General features: G+C 48.0%; 1 protein-coding gene across 4 annotated transcripts in view; it reads left to right on the plus strand.

The window, feature by feature from the left end:
• SYNDIG1 (synapse differentiation inducing 1) overlaps positions 1 to 12,761 on the plus strand; it is a 103,173-nt gene that overhangs the window by 50,219 nt on the left and 40,193 nt on the right. The gene's annotated exons all lie outside the window — the stretch shown is intronic.

The following is a 12,761-nucleotide window of genomic DNA, read 5'->3' on the forward strand; positions in this document are numbered from 1 at the left end:
AAGTCAGGACATGAAGCCAGTGAGCAAAAGTGCAAGGAAACCACACAGCCTCCTGGGTGCCCTTCACTCAGAATCTGTGTAAGAGATACAGGGATGGAGAAGGAGGTGAGGTCTGGGACCTAGGGCTTCAGCGGAGATTCTGCTTAGGGGACACAGGTCGAAGCCATCAGGATGGGACTAAGATGCATTTAAGGGTTGACCGTGCTGGCAGCTCAGGGGGCTGGGGGTTTCTGCTGACTGCCTGGCCACAGGGGAGAGTGCTGTGCTGTGCTCTGCTAAGTGGCTTAGTTGTGTACAATTCTATGGATGGTAGCCCACCAGGCTCCTCTGTCCAAGGGATTCTCCGGGAAAGAATACTGGAGTGGGTTGCCATGCCCTCATCCAGGGACTCTTCCTGACCCAGGGAACAGTGGCCACTGGCCAGAGCCCCCAGGGGAAGGAGGTTCCTCAAGAGCCTGGAAGTGTACACTTGGGGACAGTTGGGGATGTTTTGGCTGCCACATGTGGTTTCCTTAATTTGACATTCTGGAGTGTTTACTAAGGATTGTTGGAACAGCTGAAACCTAAAACCAGCTGGAAGAAATAGTTGAAATTGATAGCATAAGGGGCAGTCAAGCTGAATTACTGTGGAGTCCCGTCTCCCGTAGGGCGGGCACGGGCATAAGATCCCAGTCTTAGAAACATGCATGTTGGCCATGGTGTGCCACACTGTTGCCCCCATGGCGGGGTGAGGGCAACGCCATAGGGGTCTGAGCCCAGGAGACCAGCACCGAGGCTGGGGGGCAGTCGTTTCATGGCTGTGGGGATGGCTGGAAGAAGGCTGCCCCACTGGGCTTGCCAGGTTCCCCTACTGGCCTGAGCCTGAGAATGCCGGCTGGCCACTGGCCCCGGAGACAGGACCACACACCTGTCATCATGTGGCGGCCACATGAGTCCAGCAAGCCAGAGCTCTGCAAGCCTGTGTGTAGAGCATACGTTACATCTGACCACCCCAAGCAAGTCATGTGGCCAAGACCAAAGTTGGTGTGCAAGGGGCTGCTCAGGGTGACGGGACAGGAACATCTCAACTGGGGGCTAGGATGGCAGCAGCCCCCAATGAGCAAGGGTGCAGACCGCTCACCATCACTCTTTAATCATCAAACTGAATGGAATGAGAACAGTCGTGCTCCTATTGTGAATGAAACAAAAAACTCAGTCCACACTGACCTGAGGCTCTTCCCAGGAAGCAGCTATACTTCAGACAAGAGAGAAAACGTGGTTTTGCATCCTTGGGCAATGCCATAGCATCACTCGGTCTACAGCAGAGCGATTTCAAACAGGAAATCGCAGTTTGCAGAGAGCTTTGCCCAGGTAGGAGCAGGGTCTGTCACAGGATCTTCCACTCTGCTCTCATTTCCTGCCTGATCGGGCTCGTCCTGCACTTGCAGCAGAGCGGTCCTAGTGCAGATAGGTCTGCTTGCCAGGCACGCGTCTGCTGAAGCTCATGTGGCTGCGTCCTCTGGGGTCTGGGGTTGGCGGTGTTAGCAAGCAGATCTGTAGCTGATTATAAGCATCTCGCAGAGGGACCTCAGCCATAGCATCTGCCCTGCACTGTTTCACAGCAGAGAGTTGTCCTGGGGGTTCTGGAGGCACACAGGGATGGAGGGTGGCTAAGCAGGCCACCGCGGGGGCCCTGGGGATTCTCCAGGTGCATGATCACCAGGCTGGGGCCCTGCAGCCCTGGGACCTCCTCCTGGTTCCCGGACACAACAGCTAAACCTCATCTCCAGGACCCCAACTGCTGGAAATCACATTTCCTTGTCACACAGACAAATTTAAACTGAGAGACTCAGGCACACCTAATAAAGCAGTTCTGCAAAATGTCAAATTCGGGTTTAAAGCTGTGAAAAGAAGTGGCTGCAGGTCAGGACTGGAGGGCCTCGCCACGTGTTGAAAGGCTGATTGCCGCCCCTTTGTGACAAAGCCAAGTCTGTGCATCCATCAGAGAGCCCGTGGAATGTCATCACTGGGAACCAGTGACGCAAGAGCAAAGGAGAAGGAGATGCACATTTTTGGAGCATCTTCCCTCCTCCCTCCTCTCACCAGCGCGTCTGACCCCAGAGCCTGAAGGTGGCAGGCTCTGTCCCTGCCACTGCATGTGGAAGGCGGAAGCTTGGAGGGCTCCCAGGTGCCTCTGCTGGCTCCATACGCTTATGTCCTGACGGCGATGCTGTGTGGTCCCCAAACGGCTGTTTTGGATACAGCCACCTCCTTACGTCTGAGCCCTCAGCTGGACCTCTCTCCCATGAAAAACCACAAGTCCCGGAAACCTGTCGGGAGAGAGAGGATTTCACACTACAGGTAGCACCTGCAGAGGCTTCTTCACACACAGGAGAACAGCTAGGAGGACGCGCAAACACTGGACGAGAACCCCAAAGCGAGAATGAGAAAGAACAACAAAAATAGAAGAGGGGACCCAGAGGAAACAGAAATCACTCAGAAAAAAAGCAGGCAGTGTTTTAAACACAATCTGACGTCCCGTGAGGCTGGGAGAGGCTGATCTGGGGTGGGGCGAGGAAGCAGGATGCAGTTTGGTTGGTTTGCCTGGCTGCCCCGGGCTAGACCCTCACACGCAGTGATGACAGAGGTGGTAAATGGGGGTCCTCCCTTCACTACTGGTTCAGGGGCAGTGCTCAGACTCTCAAATGAATGACCGAGCTCTTCAGGCTCTTTATCAGATGTAGAAAGTGGTCTTTGTCAAGATGTGGTTGAACAGAGTTTTTTAATATAAAAAACAGGTGTTTAACTTTGCCAAATGTCCATTCAGATCATCATGTGTGTTGTGGGGGTCGTCTTTATCCTATTGATATGACCTATTACATTAATTGATTTTCACATGTTGAACTATCCTTTCATATACTAAGCAATCCTGTATGTTTGGGGATAAATTGGCCATGGTGTTTGCGCCTCTTTAAATATTGCTGGATTTGACATGCTAACAACTTGGTAAGATTTTTATTTCTGTGTCCATGAGGACCCTTGGTCCTTGACAACTGCAGTTTTCTTTTCTTGTGTCTTCTGGTTTTGGTCTCAGGGTGACACTGGCCACAAAGGATGAATTGGGAAGTGTTCCTTCTTCTTCTGTCTGAAAGATGCTGCCCTGTGCTGGGACTTTTTCTTCTCAGATAGTCATTCACAGTGAAGCCACCATCTTCTTTGTGGGAAGATATTTTTTTTTTTTTTTTTACTACTGATCAGACCTGATTTCCTTATGATTTGAAAGAAAATCTTTAGGTTTTCCTTTCATCTTGACTCAGCTTTAGTAATTTGTGCCACTCTAGGGATTTTCCCCTTTTATCTTAGTTACCTAACTTGTCAGCATAAGGTTGTCCATAATAGTGCACTTAAATCTTCTTGCTTTCTGCACAGTTGGTGATGTTTCCTCTTTTTCCTGCCTAATTTTGTGATTTTTCCATTTTTTCCTTGCTCAGCCTAGCCAAAGGTTTATAAATTCTGATGATCTTTTCAAATATCTGTTATCTGGTTCCACTGATTGGTCCTTCATTTCAGTTTTACATTTCAGTGATTTTCACTCAGATATTTATGATATTTTCCTCTCTGTTTTCTATAGTCTAAATTTGCTCTTCTTTATCTAATTTCTTTAGGCTGGAGCTTAGTTATCGCTTTGAGATTTTTCTTCCTGTATAATATATGTATTTAAAGCTATAACTTTCAAACACTATTTCAACTGCCTCCTATAAACTGTGATATGTTGTGTTTTCATTTCCTGTTTAGTTCAAACTAGGATGTGAGGAGAGCTTCCCAGGCGCTGTGGTCCTCTCCCTTCCAGGAGCTCCTGGTTAAATTCCTGGGTCATCCAGCTTTCTGCCACTTGGCCCAAACAGATTAGAGCCATAAGTTGGGAGAACTGCAAGGTTTCCCATTTGTGGCTGGGAATGGAGCTTCCACCCTGTGCTCCCCAGTCAACTCAGCTCCATCTAGCAGCAGAGAATCTGGTCTCCAAGAGGAGCCCCTCCCTAGCAGAAATACTTCATGGCCAAGCGGATGATGGGTCTGGATGAGCTCAGGGCAAGATCAACCAGACTCACACTATTCTTTTTTTTTTTTTTGTACTCCATGATTTTGTGTATAATATTCTTTTTTAAATTAATTTATTTATTTTAATTGGAGGCCAATTACTTTACAATATTGTAGTGGTTTTAGGCCATACATTGACATGAATCAGCCGTGGGAGTACATGTGTCCCCCATCCCGAACCCTCCTCCAACTCACCTCCCCATCCCATCCCTCAGGGTTGTCCCAGTGCACCAGCTTTGAGTGCCCTGTTTCATGTATCGAACTTGGACTAGTCATCTATTTCATATATGGTAATATACATGTTTCAATGCTATTCTCTCAAATCATCCCACCCTCGCCTTCTCCCAGAGTCCATGTTCTTTATATCTGTGTCTCCTTTGCTGTCTCGCATACATTTACAGACTCACACTACTCTGACTCAGGATTCAGCAGTGGTTGTAAGCAAACACCCCTCCATTTATCACTGACCCAGGGTCATTGCTGAGCCCTCCAAGAAGGCTGTTTTGAAAATTCTCTTCAGTCATTTCTCAGGGACAGGATTTGCCTGCCTCCTGGCTCTGTCATACCAGAAGTCTTACAGGATATTATCTGAAGTGCTACATGCATTTTCCAGCAGGCACTAGATGTGGGCAAAGAATATGTCCACAGATGGCTTGTGCTTAGGTTAAGAATATTAATCAAGTTAATTATCTTTAAATAATCTGACATGTATCCACTTAAAACATTAGGAAATTTAATTACTCATTTTCCTCCCTTGAGACAGTATGTTTGGTTCAGTTCAGTCACTCAGTTGTGTCTGACTCTTTGCGACTGCAGCACGCCAGGCCTCCCTGTCCATCACCAACTCCTAGAGTTCACCCAAACTCATGCCAATTGAGTCAGTGATGCCATCCAGCCATCTCATCCTCTGTCGTCCCCTTCTCCATCTGCCTTCAATCTTTCCGTAAATAAAAAAAATATATTTGGACATCCCAGTTTCATATGGCTCTAAGTGCAGATCATTCACCCTTAGATGAATGATCTGAAAATCATTCAAAATGATCAGGAGATCTGTCTTAACTCTCCTTATAGTCACATCTGATCTAGTGCTATCCAACCTGCAGCAAACTCCTCTTTCTGTAAACAGGCCTATGTGAATAACTTCCTATCTGGAAATTAAATTTACCTTTATGGGATAAATATTTTGAGGGCATCCTACATACTGACAATTTCCAAAGACGAATTCAAAAATATCATGTGCAATGTAAGCATGATCGGAATAGTAGTGTGCCATTTACCGTTTTCATTTTCTGTGTCAAGGGAAACTCTCATTTAAATGTGGTACTCTCAGCATGTTTCTTAAAAAGTAAAAATCAATATCTTTATATTCTCATCTTACATTTGCCAGTAAAAGGCACTGGAGTGTGTAATTATAGCCGTTTGATGAGGGGAGAATCTCTGAGATAATAAATCCATCTGTCATAAGAACACAAGGAGATCGTTCATCATGTTCCTCTGAAATACTTTACGATAAGCAGAGGGATTGGGGCATCAGATTGAATTTGTATGCCAAGGAAATAAAACCTTTTTACTTTTTCAAGCCCACACTGATCAGATCTCTCATCCATGGCTTCTGAGCCCCTGCTCAGAATCACAGTTGGGAGAAAACTGTTTATCTGTTTTGACAAAGGAGAATGTTTCATCATTGTAAGACTACGGTTATTCTGGGACTTCCCTGGTGGTCCAGTGACTGAGGCTTCACACTCGCAACGCAGAGGCCCGGGTTTCATCCCTGGTCAGGGAATTAGATCCCGCATGCCGCGTCGGAGTTCAAAGATCCCGCATGCTGCAATTAAGACCTAGATCAGCCAAATAAAAATTTTTTAAAAAGACTACAGCTATTCTAAGATTGCCAGGAGTAATATCAGCAACTTCAGATATGCAGATGATACCACTCTAATGGCAGAAAGTGAAGAAGAACTAAAGAACCTCTTGATGAAGGTGAGACAAGGGAGTGAAAAACTGGCTTAAAACTCAATATTCAAAAAACTAAGATAATGGCATCCAGTCCCATCACTTCCTGGCAAATAGAAGGGGAAAAAGTAGAAGCAGAGACAAATTTTATTTTCTTGGGCTCCAAAATCACTGTGGATGGTGACTGCAGCCATGAAATTAAAAGACACTAGCTCATTGGAAGGAAAGCTATGACAAACTTAGCATGTTAAAAAGCAAAGACATCACTTTGCTGACAAAGGTCCATATGGTCAAAGCTACAGTTTTTCCAGTAGTCACTTATGAATATGAGAGTTGGATGACAAAGACAGCTAAGCACCAAAAAAGTGATGCTTTCTAATTGTGGTGTTCAAGAAGACTCCTGAGGATCCCTTGGACAGCAAGATCAAACCAGTCAATCCTAAAGGAAATCAACCCTGAATATTCATTGGAAGGACTGATGCTGAAGGTGAAACTCCAGAACTTTGGCTACCTGATGCGAAGAGCCAGCCTATTGGAAAAGACCCTGATGCTAGGAAAAATTGAAGGCAGGTGGAGAAGAGGGTGACAGAGGATGAGATGGTTAGATGGCATCACCAATTCAATGGACATGCATTTGAGCAAATCCCGGGATATGGTGAAGACAGGGAAACCTGGTGTGCTGCAGTCCATGGGGTCACAAAGAATCAGACACAACTTAGCGACTAAACAACAATTCTAATGAAATCAGCTTTCATAAGATTACAGATAGCTGTGAGTCAAACACTAACACAATAAATGTGATTTGAATGACAATGAAAGGAGAGTCCATGACTTTGGTGAATCTCTTTCATACTCAGTTTGAACAAACACCAGTAAAATTTGATTCTAAACCACATTGGAGTTTAATAAAATTTCTCCAAGCTTAACCAAAGGTCCACCTATTTTAAGCAATATTCATGTAACAAAACCCAGTACCAAGAGCATCCTTTGGGGGTCCCTGAGAGACAGATTTGCTCAATGCTTCATTAAACGTCTCTCCTCAATGCGTGCCCCTAACACCCATGTTCAGTAACCACCATGCATGCAGAAAACACTCGTCACAGCCTGGAGCCCTGGGGAGGCCATTTAACCTTGGCCCATGTTGATAAAAACCTCATCTTCCACTTACTACAGTATAATGTTTTCAGAAGAGGAAAGTGATCATAAACATTCAATTGTGTTAGAAGAAGCGCATCCTTTGAATTTAAAGTTTTGGTGATGACAGCATGCCCCGCCCTTTTTTGGCTGGATTGTGAGGCATGCAGAACTTCCCAGACGAGAGATCAAACCCATGCCTCCTGCAGTGGAAGCTCAGAGTCTTAAACCCGGACCACTAGGGAAGTCTGACAATGCCCTTTTTAAGGGAATGATGTGAAGCATCACCCCTATATCATGGTCTGTTCAGCTGTTTGCCCATCGTGCTTCTGCGGAACAATGGGAGAATAACCAGAGAAATCAAGCATGAGCCCAGCTTCACAATTGCCAATATTTTTTTTTTTCCCTTGGCAAGCCATTTCACAGCATTTCCTAAAAAGATAAGGAAAAGCTCACAGGGCTAACATGCAGATGGTTGTTCACAGGCATACTATGAATTCTGAGATGCAAAAAGAAACCAACACAGGGGAAATAGTGCAGGTGGCTGGCCCTCATGTGCTGGAGTTATGCTAGATTTCTGTAAGAAGAGGCATTTGGCCAGTGCAAGGATCATCAGATCATTCAGACTATTAGCAGGTGTGAGAGACTCCATCCTTATGGACAAAGAGCCTGCATGTTGTCCTTGTGGTCCCAGGCATTGGGTCCGTGGTGCTCATACTCACCAGGAGGAAACAGACATAGAGAAGGCAAGAGAGAGGCCTCACTGTGCAAAGTGCTGAGGGTTCCTGTCTGGCTGGTCTCCAGGGAGGGTGCTGTCCCCATTCGGAATTGGGATGGTCCCACCTTGGCTGTCCTGGATGTCAGCTGAGGGTCCCAGAAGGAAGGATCTTTTCTCCTTGATAATGAAAACCACACCACATATCATGCCCCTGTCACTAGAGAAATGCGAAACTGAGTTAGGAAAACAGCCTCTGTTCAGTTAAAAAACAAATCCACACAGCAACAGGTGCATGCTGCTGATGGCGTGTAGGTAGGAAAACATAGGAAAATGTCCCCTTTGCATGGTTCACCCAAGGTGTCCATAAATATCCACCTGATATCTGTCAGCAAAACATCTGCCAGCCTGCAGTGGTGCTGAGCAGATGAGTCATCAGAAACCTCAAGCCTGGAAAAGTGAGAGCCACCAGGGGGTCTGGGGGATGGCCAGTGTCCTCCTCAAACAGGTTGAACCTGAGAAGTTGGAGGACACTCCTCAGAGTGGAGAGAAGTATATTTAGAAACAGAACATGTTGCTTGGAACAGTAACCTTACATAAGATGCTGCTCATGGAGGTCTACACCGTGAAATACAGATTCAAAAAGGATTTAGCAGAGAAAGCAGTGGTGTTTGGGGGAGGCTTGGTGGAGGAGGGTCAGTTTGTAAAGGGGGAGCAGCTGTAGCTTGAGGTCAGATCCCAGAGGACGGTGGTCTTTCCAGCACACCATCCAGTGCTCTGCTGGCCCAGGCTGGGTGAAGTCTACATATGTTTCAGCATGGCATTGGGTGGATTTTCCTCTTGTGTTTCTTCTAGGAAATAGGAGGAAGATCTAGGTTTCAATAGGGTAGCCAATTCCTGAGTCTCCTCTTCTAGTCCTTTTGCTTTTATCCCTTTTGAAATGTCAGTAAGCAGCAGATCACCCAAACCGAGTTAAATAAAGTGCAGACACTTAAGGGTCCTGTGAGCAGTCCCCTCCCCCATCACCTCACCTCTCATTCATTCCCCCAACCCCCGACTCCTGATCCCCTCAACTTCCCAGCCCCCCACCTGGCTTTGCAGCCCCTCCTGCACCCAGAATATTCTCTCCTCCCCTTCACTGAGCTAGTTTCTCGTCAGCATCCAGGTCACAGTGTTCGTGCCCCTGCTGACAAAGTCTATGTTTTGGCTTGTTTATTTTCTGTCACACTGGACACCGCCAAGCCAACTTAGGTTGAGTTTCCCAGAAGCGATCAGTGATGTGAGGACTGATGAGCACCTGATTTACTGGGAAATGCCCCCTGAAGACCAGCTGGTCAGCAGGGGGAGTAAGATGGGAGGCATCCAGGAGGGATGGGCTTCAAAGCACAGAGGCGCCCGGCCTGGCTGCAGGACCGGGGATGGGGGTGGTGTCCCCATGGACACCATGGATGGAGCAGGCCATGGGTGAGTCGAGTTTAGCCTCCAAGGTGAGGACCGGAGGCAAAGTTCCTGGATACATCCCCAACTCAGCACTGAGTAGGCGCCTGATGACCCGTTGCGGTGATGGGTCTATCAGTGAATAAACGACTCTGTCCAAGGGCCTCCAGGTCAATGTCATCCTTTTTTATAATCAAAATGCAGCCAGACTCTCCCTGTGTGAGCACCCAGGCTCCTTGAGCATTTATGCTCCTGGTGAGCATTTATGTGACCTGGACTTTGTTTAAGGGGATGCTTTAAAAAGTCTCCAAAGTCAAGTCCACGGGGCAGACGTGGGAACAGCGCTCCACAGGGCCTGTGGTGGCCCCAGGGCCTCCAGGCAGTGATTGGCTTGGTGCTGAGACACAAGAGCAGACTGTTTACCGCAAACCACAAAAACAGAGACAGGCTCCAAACAAGGAATAAGGAGAAAGCAGAACATGAAGACTGTTATTGGCATTTCATTAGAGAAGAGAGAAATCCCAAGGTCATTCTAGCTAATAGACCTTCCCCGTGACTGCAGAGAAAAGAGGAGAGAGTAGGGGGGCCCCACCAACTCCACTCAGCCCCCTGCCCATCCTTAGAGTGTCCATGGGATTGAGCAAGATCGAAGCTCCCAGGGACAGCCTTGTGGTCCCTCTGGAGAGGACGGAGTCAGAGGTGCGTGTGGACAAGCTCGGCATGGCCCCCAGGCCGCTGTCCCCTGCAGAAGTTTGTCCATCTTGGAACAAGATGAAGAGCCTCGTGGAAGCTGAAGAACCCAGGAGAACTGAGGACAGAGAACACAATGAGTGACTGTGGGCCTGTCATTGTTGTCGTTGCTGCCTATTTGCTGAAGCAGACGTTGGTCCGGAGGTAGGTATCAGGGCAGACAACTTGGGACAGTCCTGACATGTGACGGTGAAGAGACGCCCCCAAGACAGAATCCCCATGACTCCCCATCCAAACACCTCTCTTGAGCCCAGCAGCCTCTATGTAGGTAGGTCCCAGCTGTCTAGGGTGGGGCCTGGGCATCTACATCTCTGACAACTTCCAGCAAGGCCGATGCTGCTGCCCCTGGACTGCACTGTGAGCAGTGAGGGCAGAGAGCATCACTGTTCGGTGGTCCAGGCAGCTTCTAAGCCACTTCATGGAGAAGATACAAGAAGGTTTCTCTTGCTAAAGAGGGGCTGCCCCCAGTGCCCCCTTGGGATGCCTGAGGGCCCCTCTCTCCTTCTTCTAAGGAGGGCCCTTAACCCATCTACAAGGCTCACCCCTTGAGCTCCCTGCCCCAGGACCCTGTTCCCAGTAAGGCATCACTTGACCCTCCTCATCATCCTGGTTGCTCTGGATCCTTCTTGACATGAGGTGAGAAGTAGATCACCCAGAGGGATCTGTGCAGTGTGGGGCAGACTGGAGCTCCTGCCCCTCCTTCTAGAACCTCCATCCCCGAGGTCTGCTGGTGCTGCCAGGCCTTTGGCGTCCAGGTGGCACTGGCCTCACTCGCTGCCTCTGCCCAGGAACTTCCTCCCCAGGCTCTTTCCACGAGTCCTCGCTGCCCACACTTAGCCTCAGGGGGCAGTGAGGATGGCTAAGAATCCTCTCCATATGTCTTCTAGAAATGTAGCAACGAACTGGTGCAGCCTCACGGAGGAAGCAGGTGAGCTCCTTGCTGGGTGGATGCCGGTGGCTCGGGCAGGGTCCTGGCATCAGGCAGTGTCCACTGGAGGTCAGTGTGTTCCTAAGGGGCTCGCAGCTCTGCCCTCTGTTCCAGCTGGAACTGCCCACCGCCCTCCACGTAACCGCCCACGTCCTGTCTGCTGTCCTTAGCATGGGCTGGGGGTCAGGTGTGAGAATGTCAGACTCCTGGCAGACAGGAGAATGTCAGACAGGAGGCTGACCTCTAATCCACCAGCTCTGAGTGCCTTCTCACAGCACCCGGGTCCACCTGGCAGGCAGGACGTCTGCATTTGGGAGGCAAAAGCTAAGGGAAGGATGCCAAGGACTTGGAGGAGAGTGTGGAAGGAGCCAGCTGCCACATCAAAGAGAGAACAGATGCCTCCCCAAATAAGAGATACAAATGGCAAGTAAGCACGCAGAGATGTCCACATCACCACCTCCGGAGAAGCGCAAACTGAAGCCAGCACAAGTGAGCCCCGCACAGAGCGTCACAGGGCAGGCCGCCGGGAACCGACGACCACCGAGCGCCGCGAGGATGCAGAAGCCAGCCGGCTTCCCCGGAAGACAGCTGATCGTTTTCCTGTAAAGTTAAACACCGTGTGACCCAGCAACCCCATTCCTGGTATTTAAAGACACGAATTCTATGTTCAAGCAGAAACTTGCATGAGTGCCTCACAGCCTTTATTAGTAAGAATGAAAAACTGAAAATAAAAAGCCTTCGGTGGACGAACGGATGGACACATAGCGGCACTTCCTTATCGTGGAAAATCACTCAGGAATAAAATGGAGTGAACTGCTGACACCCCCGGCAGCCTGGGTGACCTTTGGGGCCTGGTGCTGAGGGGGCTGGTCAGGGGTCTTGCCCTGGGCAGAGCTGTATCCTAGTGTAGGCTCTGGGCCACGCTTATGTAAGAGGTGCATTCACGGATGTGGGGATGCGTTCTATCTTTGCAGTCCCTACAAGAACTCTGTTCTAGTTTCGACACTTTTATGTGAGTCTAAAATTGTTTCAAAGGGTGTGTGTGTATGTCTGTTTGTGTGTGTATACACATATACATCTCTGTGACCTAGACTTAGTTGAAGAGTTTTTAGATGTGACCTCACACACAGACACAGCGAGTGAAATAATTTATTCATATACATACATACACATACTGTACAAGGCCATCTGTGATGAATTTTAATACTCTATAATCTTCAAACTAACTAAAATACAATTTAAATACATGCATTCCTTTCAATAAAATGAAGTATTTCAGAACAGTAAAGAAACTTGGGAAATGAGTGATTTTTTTTTTTATTTTTTAATTGAAGGATAATAGCTTTACAGAATTTTGTTGGTTTCTGCAAAACATCAACATGAGTCAGCCATTGTTGTTGTTCAGTCACTCAGTCATGTCCGACTCTTTGCGACCCTGTGGACTGCAGCACACCAGGCTTCCCTGTCCTTCACCATTTCGCAGAGCTTATTCTAACTCATGTCCATTGAGTTAGAGTAAGTTAGATGCCATCGGTGATGCCATCCAGCCATCTCGTCCTGTCGTCCCCTTCTCCTCCTGCCTTCAGTCTTTCCCAGCATCAGGGTCTGGGGAAGTATACATATGTCCCCTCCCTCTTGAACCTCCCTCTGGTAACTGATGACTTTGAACAGCCCAGCCAGTGACTTGATAAATGGCCATAGGTTTACTGTGATGGGATCTTGCACAGAGGCATCCCTTGGTTTAGAAAATGCTCTCATTTTACAAAC

This window comes from Bos mutus, chromosome 13 (assembly GCF_027580195.1).
Source record: "Bos mutus isolate GX-2022 chromosome 13, NWIPB_WYAK_1.1, whole genome shotgun sequence".
Lineage (NCBI taxonomy): Eukaryota > Metazoa > Chordata > Mammalia > Artiodactyla > Bovidae > Bos > Bos mutus.